The sequence below is a fragment of the Pteropus alecto genome, unplaced genomic scaffold, assembly GCF_000325575.1.
Source record: "Pteropus alecto unplaced genomic scaffold, ASM32557v1 scaffold202, whole genome shotgun sequence".
Classification (NCBI taxonomy): domain Eukaryota; kingdom Metazoa; phylum Chordata; class Mammalia; order Chiroptera; family Pteropodidae; genus Pteropus; species Pteropus alecto.
In genome coordinates this window covers 2,746,927-2,760,069 of record NW_006432451.1, presented here as the reverse complement: position 1 = coordinate 2,760,069, position 13,143 = coordinate 2,746,927, and positions in this window count along the sequence as shown.

The following is a 13,143-nucleotide window of genomic DNA, read 5'->3' as shown; positions in this document are numbered from 1 at the left end:
GAAACAACAACAACAACAATTAGGAATTAGATCACGAGACAGTGCTTGCTAATTCCAGATTCACCAGTGTGCTATACTGGACAAACTTTAATTTTCCTTTGTTCCTATTTCCTCATTTTAAAGATAAATATAATAACATAAACTCCCACTGCCTCTTTCACTCAGATAGAGTAAATCCAAATGACATCCTGATCCCAGAGGAAAATAAAAACAATTTATTTACAAAAACGGGACCAGGTCAGATATGACCCTTGAGCCATATATAGTTCACTGGAGTGCATGATGAGTTTAAAGAGGCAAGATTTACACAGATAGGACAGTTTAGTAACAGGGCATGCGTTCATTAACAGGATGGGTGTCATGGACCAGGAGCATCCATTAGGTGGTAGATATACCAAGAGTTTGTGTGTTGGAGAAACAGATGGGAGGTGAGAGAAGAAAGGCAAGCTGGGGTCAGATGCTAAAGGGTTTTGAATCCCAGGCTGAGTTTATTTAGACTTTTACTCTCAGGAGCAGAAGTTCACAATAATGTTCCCCGCTTTGGGATACCATGACAGATGACAATCATATGTGAGACTTATATCCATAAGTATATACCAGAATGGGCTGGAGCAGAGATAAGCCAGACTTTGAGTTCCAAGGAATTCCCTATGAATGAGATTGCATTTCTAAGTAGATATAGAGTCTGCCTCACTCCACCAACCAGTTTGATGTTAATTACTTATCGTGGACAGAGAAAATGGCTGGTATAATGTGGATTTTTTGTTTGTTTTTTTGTTAGTTTGAAATTTGTTGGGGGTATGTGTATGTGAATGTTAGAAATATATTTGGGGGGAAAATGTGCCCCCAGCTGTAGGGGATAACATATATTAGTTAAAGCTTATTAATTGTGTCACTCAAATCCTTTATTAGTCTCATTATGACTTTTCTCTACTTGGCCTGTAAATTTCTGAACCTTTATCCATTGATCAAAGATTTGTTCATTTCTCCTTGGTTTTTATCAGTGTTTGCTTTACATATTACTGTACTCTTTACTGTATGTTAAGAGTCATAGATATTATATATTTCTGTAAGATTGTAACTTTTATCAGTATATCTCCTTGGTTTCTTTTAGTGCTTTTTGCCTTGGATTCTATATCGTCTGATGCTAATATACCTGCTTTATTTTGTTATCATTTGCTTATTTCCTCCATCTGTTCATATTCAAAATGTTCTTGTCATTTAGTCTTGAATACATGTGTGTAAACAGCCTATAGCAGGATTTTGCCCTTTAATAGAGGAATTTTTTATTTTTTTATGTATTATTAATGATATTTTTAGACTTTTCCTATCATTTTATTTTATGCTTCCTTTTACCTTGCTTTCTTCTTATCTTTTTTCTTTTTCTGCTTTTGTTAGATTGATTAAGTTTTCTTTGCCCGTCTTCCCTTTTAAATTCACTCTAATGATTTGGAAGGTATTTTTCGATTCCCCATCTTCCGTTGGTTACTCTAAATTTCAATCCTATATTCTTTAACTTATGATTTTCTATCAATATATAGAGCTAATCAGGAACTTTTTCTCCCTTAGCACACTTTAGCATTCCTCTTCCTCCTCCATTTGTCACCTCCCAAGTTGAGATCATCTGGATAGATTATGGTTTCAAATTGTTGTTTTTAAATGTTTACATTATGCCTCGATCATTATTTAGACCACTAAAAGTTTTACTAGTTTCTCTGTCCACCATAGTGTCAGCATCCCACGTCTTCCTCTTTTTCGAATTCACTATTTTTTTTTTATTAAAGCACCTCCCCTAGGAATACATTAAAGAATATAAGGGTGGCAAACTTTCTCCTTGTAATACAAAAAACGTCTTAATTTTTCCCTCCCACTCGAATACTTCATATCCCTTGGAACTTTAGAAATAGTGCTCCATTGTTTTGTAACATCCAGTCTTATACCAATTTAATATTATTTTATTGGTGACTTGCTTTTTCTCTCTGGAAGCCTCTAGGCTTTTTTCTTTATCTTTGTTTTGAAACTTCACTATAATGTGTCTAGGTGTGAGGTTTTTTTCTGGGAACATTCAATTGAATGATTAATTTCTTTCTTCAACAACTGGGATATTTTATTTTATTAGTTCTTTAATTTCTCTCTTCTATTCTCTGAAGTTGTGTCCATCTGAAATGCCTATTAGGCAGATGTCTCCTAATTTTTTCTCTCAGACTTTCCATCTTTTTATCCTTTTCACTATGTTTAAGGCAACTTTTTCAGCTCAATCTTCCTAATAACCAGATCATTAAATCCATCTCAGACCGTGTACTGAATTTCAAATTCTGATTATCAATATTTAAATTTTAAGACCTCTGGTGATTTTTAAAATGGATTTATTATTCTTTTGCATCTCTCAAAGATAATTATTCTTCGACTAAACTGGTTTTTGTTGTTGTTTATTCTATTATCTCTATTTCTTTGAGTGTTAACTCTTCCATATGTTAAGTTTAGAGCTGTGCTATCCAATATAGTAGCTGTTTGCTATTTATACTCAAATCGATTAAAATAAAATAAAAAATTTAGTTCCTCGGTTGCAAAAGTCATGTTTCAAGGAATATATAGCCACATGTGGTGTGTGGCTACATATTGGACAGCTCAAATATAAAACACTCCCATGATCATAGAAAGTTCTATTGGACAGTTGGCTTAGAGTTTCTCTGAATCATAGTTTTATTTTTCCTTAAATCTTTAGTGATTCTTGATGTTCAGCTCATCTTTGTGATTGAGAATACCTGTTGGCCTGCTTTGTGTTCACTATAGCCTGTCACTGGTTACTGAGATTGGGAGGGAGATGTGTGGCTTACTGGCAGCTTTTCTCCTGCATGAAGGCTCCCTATCTCTCTCTCTCCCTACTAGGAGCATTGCTCTGCCACTCTATCCCCAGCACCCTGCGGCAAATCCACCACTGCCAACTACTGAACACAGGTCAGGAAACAGCTAGGAATACCCCTGGGACCTCCTGTGGTTATTCTGAGTCTGTTGTCTCAGACTTGGAGGCCTCCAAATCACTTTTTCCTCCACAGCAGTCTTCTCCTTCATATGTTTTAGCTGTGATTTCCTATAGTTTGATTTCTTTACAGCTTTGATGCTATTTGTTTTTTATCTTTCTGGGACCCAATGCTTCTGAGATGCTGTTGGCTCTCTCATTTCCTCACACTGTATAATTTCTTTTTCCCTAAAGTTTTCTGTCATTTTGTGGATATGGGCAGGAGAGAGGGACCCGAACTACAACACCACCTTTGTATAAGCATTGTTCTGCTCCTTGAAAATGCATTCCATAACTAACATTTCACTAAACCTGGTGATTCCCACACTCAGACAGGTACTGGCTGGCTGCATAACAATCACCTGAGGACCCATGGGCTTTGAATGCACAACTCAGTTTAAGAAGCATTGGCCTACCTAATGGGATGAGTGAAAAAGAGAATCAAGTAATCAAGATAGGCCACCTACTTAGCAGGCTGGTTTGTGGCCAATACCCAAACGTCCAAGATTTCTAATAGCCAAATCACTATTTCTATGAGTGAATAGGACATTGGGTGGGTGTGGAGATGGACGCCTGAGGGATCTCTTTATCCTCAACTGACGGAGGGCGAGAAGTTGCAAAACCCACTGGGGAGAGCTCAAGGACAAGAGGCATACAATAAGTACAATTGAATGGAATTGAAATGAATTATTGCTTCAGGCCTCTCTCCCTCCCGCAACGATATCAACTCTGCAAACCCCAAAGATCAAAATGGGGCCAGAAAATTCCCCCATCTAGAGATTTTCTTTTAACTCTAATTGCTATTCCACTGAGGGGCCCAACTCCAGCTTTGAGGGGATATATTTACTGGTTAGATTTGCAGTAATGATTATTATTGTTACTTTTAAGAAGAATACACTCATTGTCTCCAGCGAGCTCACAGTGCTGCACAAACATGACCTCATTTCTCCTCTGAATGGGGCAGGTATTGTTAACTCTGTTTTCCAAAAGAAGGACATGAGTTCCTTTGCAGCCCAATGCCTTGAACAAGGCCACACATCAAGAGAGAGAAGGAAGATGGAATCCGGCTGAGGCCTTTTCCATTTGGGTCCCAGGGCTCTCTGCACTGGTCGAGGCTCACTTGTCTGGTCAGTCCCCTGACTTCTCTTATGGCCACAGTGTTGGTTCCAGGGTTTCAAGGGGATCAGGGGAGTCAGAGTCACCAACATCAGATACCGCAAGAGAAATAATCGTTACTTTTCAGAGGCTCAGCCAAGTCCAGGCTTCAGGCTCAGCAATCAAAGCTCTCCCTGGTTTGGCCCCAGTTTCAACAGGCTCCAACCTGGCTGACTTCTCTCCTTACTTAAGTACTTCACTGCTGGGTCCACTCAGATTGAAAATCACATTCACACAGATTTGTTCTTTCCGATGAGGAGTTTCTGCTGCCTGCCTGTTGCCTGGGTCAACTGCAATACATTTTGGCCACTGTGCTTTCTTTGGGCCTTTTCTTCTGCCATCCCCTAAGCCTTGTTCCAGAACACGTTTTGCTCTTCCTGCCCTCTGACCTTTCTACCCAAGCTTCAAGCCTCAATGTGCCCAAGAAACCTTCCAGAATAATTCCTTTCCTTCTGTGAAGTCCTGCCACCCTTATTCATTCATTCCATGGATAATTATTCAGGACCTACTGTGTGTGGCAGGCACTATGGGAGATGATGGGGATACAATAGTGAACAAGCCTGACAGGGTTCCTGCTCTCATGGAGACAGGAAAAACAAAAGTAATACAGTAGGTCAAATATTTATGAGTTGTCATAAATGTGTGTGAAAAAGTCTCCAAAATACATCCCCAATCTGTCGATGTCTCTCCATTTTCCATTCTGTCCAAGAAAAAGCTTGGTTTGTCTAGGTACATCAAAAAGTTTCATGTGGCTAAAAGGAGATGGCAGACGAGACCGGAGGATCACAAGTGATGCTGGAGAGGACGCAAAGCTAGCCTATGCAGAACCACACCAAGCAGTTAGATTTCATGCTCAGAGCAATGGGAAGATGTTGCAGGATTTTAATCAGGGAGTGATAGGATTTGATTTATGCTTTATGACAGTGATTCACAACGAGGTGGGAGGTAGAGAAGGGGCAATTTTGCCCCCCACTCCCAGGAGACATTTGATAATGCCTGGAGACATTTTTGGTTGTCGTAACTTGAGGGGGTGGGTAGTGCTGCTGGCCTCTCTGGTGGGTAATGGCCAGAGATGCTGGTAAATACCCTACCATGTGAAGGATGGCCCCCAGGATGAATTTCAATAGTGCTAAGATTGTGAAACTCTGCTTTAAGATGACTCTGGCTGCCATGTGAAGAATAGACTCTCAGGCCCAACTCCTCTTCCCAAGAAGCCCCTTCGCATTTCAACGGGGAACATCTGGTGATAATGCCATAACCCACAAGAACAGTCAGATTGGCTGAGCAGGGAGGAGCCATTCTAAGTCATCGCTGAGCAGAAGCTACCTGCTCTGTGGGGGAAGATGAGGGGTTACAGAGACCAGCTCCAAGTGTGCCCTCTTCCTCCATAGTCAGTTACACCTGTGACTTTGTCACAGTGCCGAGAGTGCCAGCTCAGCACTCTCCTCTCTGATCTTCTGAACGCCAGGCCTGTGTGGAGCTGCAGAGGATCTGGGCACCCAAAGGCATGTGATACCCTGTGCTTACAATGAGTTTATGAGTATTTACTCCAGCATGTAAACCTATCATTTACAGCCTTGCCATGTAAATCAACATGGTGTTAAAGAGCTCTCCTTTTGCCCCTGACCCACAACTTGAGATTGGATTTAGGAAAGATTTGGTTAATCTGTGGTGATGATGGGAGGTCTGGGAGGAAATATCTCTAAAGATGGAGGGGACTGGTACCTCCTCAGGGTGGGGTTGGCCAAGAAGATGGTTCAAGTAAGAGGGTTTATCTTCTGTGCCCCAGTTATGGACTGTTCTTCTACTTCTATAGAGTTTTTTTTTCCCCTTTTTTGCGGGGGAGGGGCAGTTGTGTCATGGAAAATTAGAAGAAAGCTATAGAAAACCTCTCTGGAAAAATGAACACTGGAGACAAAAATTTATATGCAATTTAAGAGATTATCGATCCCCTTGAAGCCTATCCATGTGTGACCGTGTGAACTAATTCTCACCAACATGTAAATGACTATGGAAGTTCAGTGTATTTCCATTTTAATGAGGAGTAAAGTCCTTAGGCCAAAGGAACTAGAGCTCTTACTGGGCGAACTATTACATCAGTGGGTTGAAACATTTGCTAAAGGAGATGGGAAAGCATCTCCTAAGTTCTGAAGTCTTCCCACATTGCTGCGGTACCTATATATAAAACTGGGTTTGGAGGTAGGGAAGCAACAGAGGGAGAAAGGGCAACAAGGGCTATTCTAAGGGTAATTTGGACTCAAAAGGCCACCTGATACTGCACCCAGTGGGGCTCGTTGGGACCTCAGTACCAGATATTCCTGGTCAGCCCAGAGCATCTGATCTTGTTAATGGGCCAATAAAAATTAGGGGAACAAAGGCCAAACCCTGGCAGCTCAAATGAATCTCCTGTGCAAGAGGGAGCAATCTCGTAAAGAGTTGTAACTGAGCAAACGGTGGAATCATTTCGTTTCATTAACTTTAATAGTGCTCGTTAGGTTGGCTTCCAAGGGCTGTGGCACAGGAGAAAGCCAGACTCATCATCAGGACCTGTGAGCAGGCTGGCTCGTGTGGACTCCCCTTGAGGCCCCCAGCACCGAATTGGAAGTAGCTGCTCTTGTCAACCCCCACCCCGCCGCAGGCTCCCCGGCCCAGCACGACATCCTGGCTACACAGGCAAAGAGCCCAGGCCTCAAGGACTAATTCTTTCCTGCCGGGATGGGGAAAGACAGGGACAAAGAGCTTGGACCAAACCATCTCTGGGCTGGGGCAGGCCACCTGGCTCTAGGCACCCGCATAGAGGCCCCTCCCAGGGACATCAAAAGTCCAGCTCCAATGCCCACAAGCTCCCACTAAAGGATCCCACCAGCTCAGCTGGCCCAGGGACCATTGTCAATGCCAGCCACGCCCCTGACCTCCTCCTTCTTCTCTACCACAGACATGTCCACTGCCAGAAAAACACAAACAAACAGGGCCAGCAGAAAACACATCACCAAACAAACCCGCCTCACATTGTCCTCTGTGGTTCAGGGCCTGGAGCCAGAGGCCGCTGGCCTGGAAAAGCCCAAAGAGCTCCCTGAGCCTGTACAGCTCTGAGGAGAGCCTCCTCCCAGTGCAGGGTCTGCTTTGCCTCCTCTCCTGCTGCCTCCTTCTCTTTCTCTCTCTCCTCCTTCTCCATCTTTCTTTTTCTTCCATCCATTATTTCCCTCCCTTTCACTTCTTTTTGTGTTCCCTTTCCCCTTTTCTCCTCTCTGTTCTCTTCCTGCGTCTATGATGAAATAAATTCACTAAACATTGAAGAAATCCTGCAGAGTACATAAAGCCCAGGGTATATAAAGTCAGTTCAAGATGTGAGCCAGCCATGCTGTCTTGCTTTAAAGTCATCAGGAGTTCCGGAGCCTAGGCAATAACATCAACCCCAAAGCATCAGATAGAAATAGGCTCTTCATCATCAGGCTCACCCCACCTTTCAGATCTCCCTCCCCACCCCACTTATATACTTGTCTCTGGTTCAACCATATTATTAATTCCCCACTCCCCGTCCCTGCTCACCTCGTTTCCACCACCTGGAAAGCCCTCTCTCTCTTCACCCAACTCCATGTATGAGAATTCTATGTATTCTTTGAGGTCGTCTTTTAAACCCTCTCCTCTGAGACGTCCCCAAGCTTCCAGCTGGAATTAATCTGTCTCCTTTATGCACTCATTAGAATTTTATGTTGGCACCTCCGTATTTGGGCATTTACTATGTTCTTCCTTACATTCTAATTATTTCGATGCAAATTTTTCTCTCTTACCTAATTATGAGCTTGAGAGAAGAAACCATGTCATCTTTGAATTTCCATCTCCTTTAAGTGCCTGGCACATAGTAAGTACACAAGGAATGTCAAACTCATTAAAAACTGAATCTATGGTTATAAAGAAGCCCACATACAATTAATTCCACATCTTAACGTCACCAGTGTGGGTGTATCTCATTTATAATCATTTCATTTGCAAATTTGTTTGAGGCACTGATTTCCTTGAGTAGGCTCCCCCAGGTCTGATTTCAGGGCTTCACCAAGGGCTGGAGGATGGTATGTTAGACGGCGGCACCTACTGGTGAAGGGTAGCATTACAGCTTGGGGCCGCCAAAGAGAAGCAACGGAATTTCTCAATCAAATCCCTCAAGATTGGACCAGGGTGCGGACACAAGAGGACTAGAATAAGTTCCTCTCTTTCCTCAGTGGCCTTTAGGCTGACCAAGGGGGAGGAGCATCCCTGAGTCAGAATCCCAGCCTGTTCTCCTCTAGCCCACTGCAGCCTCCCGCAGACTGACTTTTGCAGGACCACCATGGGACATCAAGGAATCCCAGCCCTGGTTATTGTGCCCCTCAACTTTCCCCAGCCAGCTCAGCATGATGCCTAGGACAGCTTTCCATCTAAGACAGAGGAGGAGAGGTGGCATGAAAAAGAGAGAGACTTTTGCCAAACAAGGGAGGCAAACTTTGAAAGGAAATCGACACTCAGCAAAAGCACGTAGCTGGCAAACATTTTGACCTCTTCCTTGCTGCAGGTTTTCGGCTTCTCCTAAAAGTATTCTCAGTACTAGGGGAGCCCTTCTCAGAAAATATAATAGAAGCTATTGGGGAACTGAGATTTGTTTTACAGTAATTCACTGTATGAATTGGTTCGTGAAGACCTTGAACTTGCCCCAATACCTCTGCCCATCTTTTCCTTAATCCAGGGTACTTACAGAAATCATACTGTTAGATGGAGAGGTTCTCCTCCATCTCTCCATCTTTTCCTCTGGGGAAAGAACCCGGTAGGAATCTGGGGGAGGAGAGCCAAACAGAAACAGGGTAAGAGGGCAAAGCCAAGCCAGGTCTCAGCAAAGTTAAGAAGTTTATTATGAGTGTTCCCATAGTCCCTCATCTGTCACACCTTTCTTAAGGCTTCATCTGATAACTAACATTTTAATTAAGCAAAAGCTTAATTCTGTCACCCTCTTTCACAGGGATATACGTATTTGGGACCCAAGGTACATAGGATTTAGCTCAAAGGAGTGATTATCTAATGGTGAGATTTTAAGCATCATTAGGAAAGATATTTGATGAAAGGATGGAGATGATGAGGGTTCTGCCTCCTGAGTCTGCTTCCCCATCATTCAGATGGTAGCTAGCTGCCAGTGGACCCTACCCCATCCACCTTGGTCCCAGGCCTCTGTCACTGCTTCTCTCCCCTCTCTATTGCCTCTGGCTGCTTTATCCAGGCTGCCATCATCCAATGCTCTAAACTTTTGGGGGAGATCCTGAGCTTTTGGAAGGTTTCAGCTCTGCTTCTTTCTCTTCCAGAATCTGGAAGTCTCTGGCCAGAGTCCCCTTCTAGGCCCTCTGCATGTCCGTGATTTTTTTCAGCTGGGCATCTCCGCACTGCCCCTGGTGTCCACACTGCCCCTCCATTTAGCTGCCTCTGCTGCCACCAGTCCTTTAGGCAGCTGCAGCACTCTAAGTCTGGTGGGGTGCTGGGAGACAAGTCAGAGGATGCTCTACTTTTCCTTGGGATTCCCATGAGTTCACCATCTTTCATTCTTTCATTCATTCAGCAAACATTCATTGAGCACAGTACATGCCAGGCATATGCTTGGTAACCAATATGGCTCTTGCCTTCAAAGGTCTGACAGACTTAGTAGAGGGAAATAGACTATTACAGTACAGCATGAACAGGCTGGGTTTCAAGGACCACTGAGTTCAAAACCTGCTGGGATAATAAGATTTCATAAACAAGGTACATTTAAGCTGGATCTTGAAGGGTAGTAATGGCTTTCCAGCTGGCAAGAACACAATATGTGCCAGGCATGGTGTTGCTTAGGTGTAGTGACGGTGAGATCAGAACAGAAATATGAAACATAATCGGAGGAAAGGGTTCGGGACTGACACAGAGGGCCATGCTAAAGAGTTAGAACTTAACCCTGTAAGGCAATGGTCCACAGGAGATACACTGAGTGCCTGAACTGAGGCAGCAGCAATAGGGGCAGAAAAGATGATTAGATTTGAGGGAGGTCTCAGAAGTTTCACCCCCAGGATCTGGTGGCCTGTTTTAGATGGGGAAGAGGAAAGAGTCCTTACAGACCTGGAGAAATCTACCTGGGGCCGCTGAGTGAGTTATGGAGCCATTAACCCCAAGATGGAGATCACAGGAAGAAGACAGATCAGGACAGAGTGTTGAGAGGAACAGTGAATTTGGTTGGGAGTCAGTTCAGCTTGAGGTCTTGAAAAATACCTTTGTAAATATCTATAAATTAGGCAGAAATATAGCACTAAGTAGAAAAGAGAGGAGGGAGCTAGAGATACAGATCTGAAAATCGGACATACAGAAAAGTGAGGGCTAGGGATATAGATTTGGGAGTCATCAGCACATTGGTGGCCCCACAAACTTTCCAGCTACTTTGTGCTGGACCTTCCACATGGCTTCTCAGCAGTAAGCTCCAACAACCCACAAAGTCAGAATTTTATCCTCCCTGTCTTTTAGATGAAGTTGACGCTCACAGAGGTGAAGAAACTTATTCAAGCTCACCTACTGATGGGGCTGGAACTAAAACCTAAAACCTTCTGACCATAAAGCCAATATTCTTTCCATCACCCTCGCTGTCTTTGGGTGAGAGTTCCTAGAGTGGTCACATAGTGTGAGAAACTAGAAGAGCCAAGTGTAGGAATTAGGAGGCCAGGGAAGGGAAAGCAGCCAGCAGGAGATTAGGGAAAAGAAAGAGCTCCAAGAAGGGAAAGGAAAATGTTCAGAGGCTTCTGATGACACAGAGAGGTCAGGCTAGATAAGGACTGGCAGGCAGCCCTGATATGGAGACATGGAAGTCTTTGGAGACCTAGCGGGGCAGGGAGGGCGGGGTGATCAGAGGGGGCCTGGGCCAGACTTCACTAGGGTGAGGGATGAAGGGAAGCAGTGAAGTGGATACAGAGAGCAGGTGTATTCCTACAAGTTTAGGAGCTGGGAAGGACAAGAGGAAGCAGGGGCTGGGGAAACTGGTTGTTGCTGCTGTAGGATGCTGCAGGTTACACTGTGTGATAGGAGGAGAAGAAGCTGAGGTGAGAGATTCAGGAGAGGGAAGGGACGATTGACAGTGCCAGCTCCCTGTAGGGCAAGAGGGGATGGGATCTTTGCATGTGTATGTGGGATTGGCCTTGGCCAAAAGGAGGGACCCCTCTCCCAGCAGTGGAAGGAGAGGGGGTTGGAGGACAGGAAGTTCATGCTAGATGGCTTCTGATTTCTCAATGAAACAGGAGTTGAGGAGGCTGATTGGAGAAGTAAGTGGGTAGAGGCTGGCAGAGGGGAAACCGAAGTTTGGAAGAGCAGCTGTGTGGAAAAGAACAGGGCACAAGCTCAGGGAAGTTTGGAGCCTTGCCTTGTGATGTGGAGGGGTCTGGAACAACACATTGGTGTTGATGCCAGTTGGCAGGTTGGAGATATTTGTTTCCTTCGCGGAAGCAGCCAGAGAGCAGGTGGGGAGCAAGCAGGTGGCAAAGTGACTCAGGTGTGGGGATGAGCAGGGAGGAAGGACTGGGAGGACACTGAGATGATGGTCCAAGGAGGGGCCAAGGAGGTCACCTAAGTGGCTAAAGGAGAGGCTGGAAACGGTGTGGGCAGCTCAAACCAGGCTACCCTTCCTCAAGTCATGGTCGGGCTGCCAATGGACCTCTCTGTAAAGGAAGACTAAGGGCCTTGGAGCAAGTTACTTCCAGAATCCCAGGGCCAGAACGCACTTTAAGAGAGTGTACTTCCAATCCTCTGCCTATATAGTCAAATGGCTCCTGACTCATCCTGGAAATGTGGAAAACCAGGACCAACCAGGGTTTACCTGTCTACTGACCTAGTACGATTCTCCGTCTCCCTCCTTTCTTCTATTTTTTGTTGTTGTTATTGCTCTGTTCTCTTTTATCTCTCTCCATCTGTTAAGCACTGATTTTCCTTTATATTTCTATCTTGTCTATCCATTTCTGTTTAAGTGTTATCAAAACTCACCTCAAATCCCTTCTCATTCATAAACTTTCTAGATGATCACTTCTGTTCCCTCTGACTTTCTGTGGCACTTTCTGTCTGAATTGCTTGATACCACATTCAGATAGTCCGGTTTACACATATAAATCTTGCCTTCCTGGTAAGACTTGGCATTTGGGGGATTCGCCTTCTGATGCAGAGGGATCTGGAATCATACACTGGTGTTGATATATCTTTCTGAGCAGAGATCACATTTTCTCTGTCTTTTGTACATCCTAAGGGGTCAGTGCGTATTGAAGGGAGGGAATGAGATAAATACCATATGCCACTTAATGGAAGAATTTGTGGTTGATCAAATCATTAGGAAGAGGAAGAGCCAGAACCGAAAGGGGTAGACTGGCAGCCCTGAGAGTACAGGCTAAGGAGTACTCGCCGATCCAGGAGACAGAAGTCATGGGAGACATGAATTCAGCTTCTGGCTTTGCCTCTTAAATTATATGTTGTGTGACTTTGGGCAAAATGTGTAACTTCGCATCATCACACAAATGTGATGGCTAGTCTTCTGAAGTCCTACTCCTGTTTATCCTCCAGAGCAAGGGTACTCTTCTACTACTTCTTTTGTGTGAAGGGGCTAGTCTGCCACACATTCCAACCTGTCCCAAATGATTAACCCAGAACAGTAGCAAGAATGTGTTAGGTCTCTGTGGATTTAGAGAAGACAGAATAGAAAATGGAGGCTGTATACGAGCTTCGGAGTCAGGCTTGGGCCCAAGTCCTGGCTTTGTCCCTTCTAGTCGGTCAATCTGGGTGGGTCGACCTACCTGAGCCTCAGTTTTCCTATCACCAAAATGGAGATCACAGTTCTTGCTGGTTAGGCTTGAGATGGATTTCCCGGCACATAGAAAGCACTCATTAATGGTAGCCGTGAGCTCTAATTTGTGTCTTAGAGCATCTGTGCCTTTGTAAGGCGGGATAGGAGGGGCAAG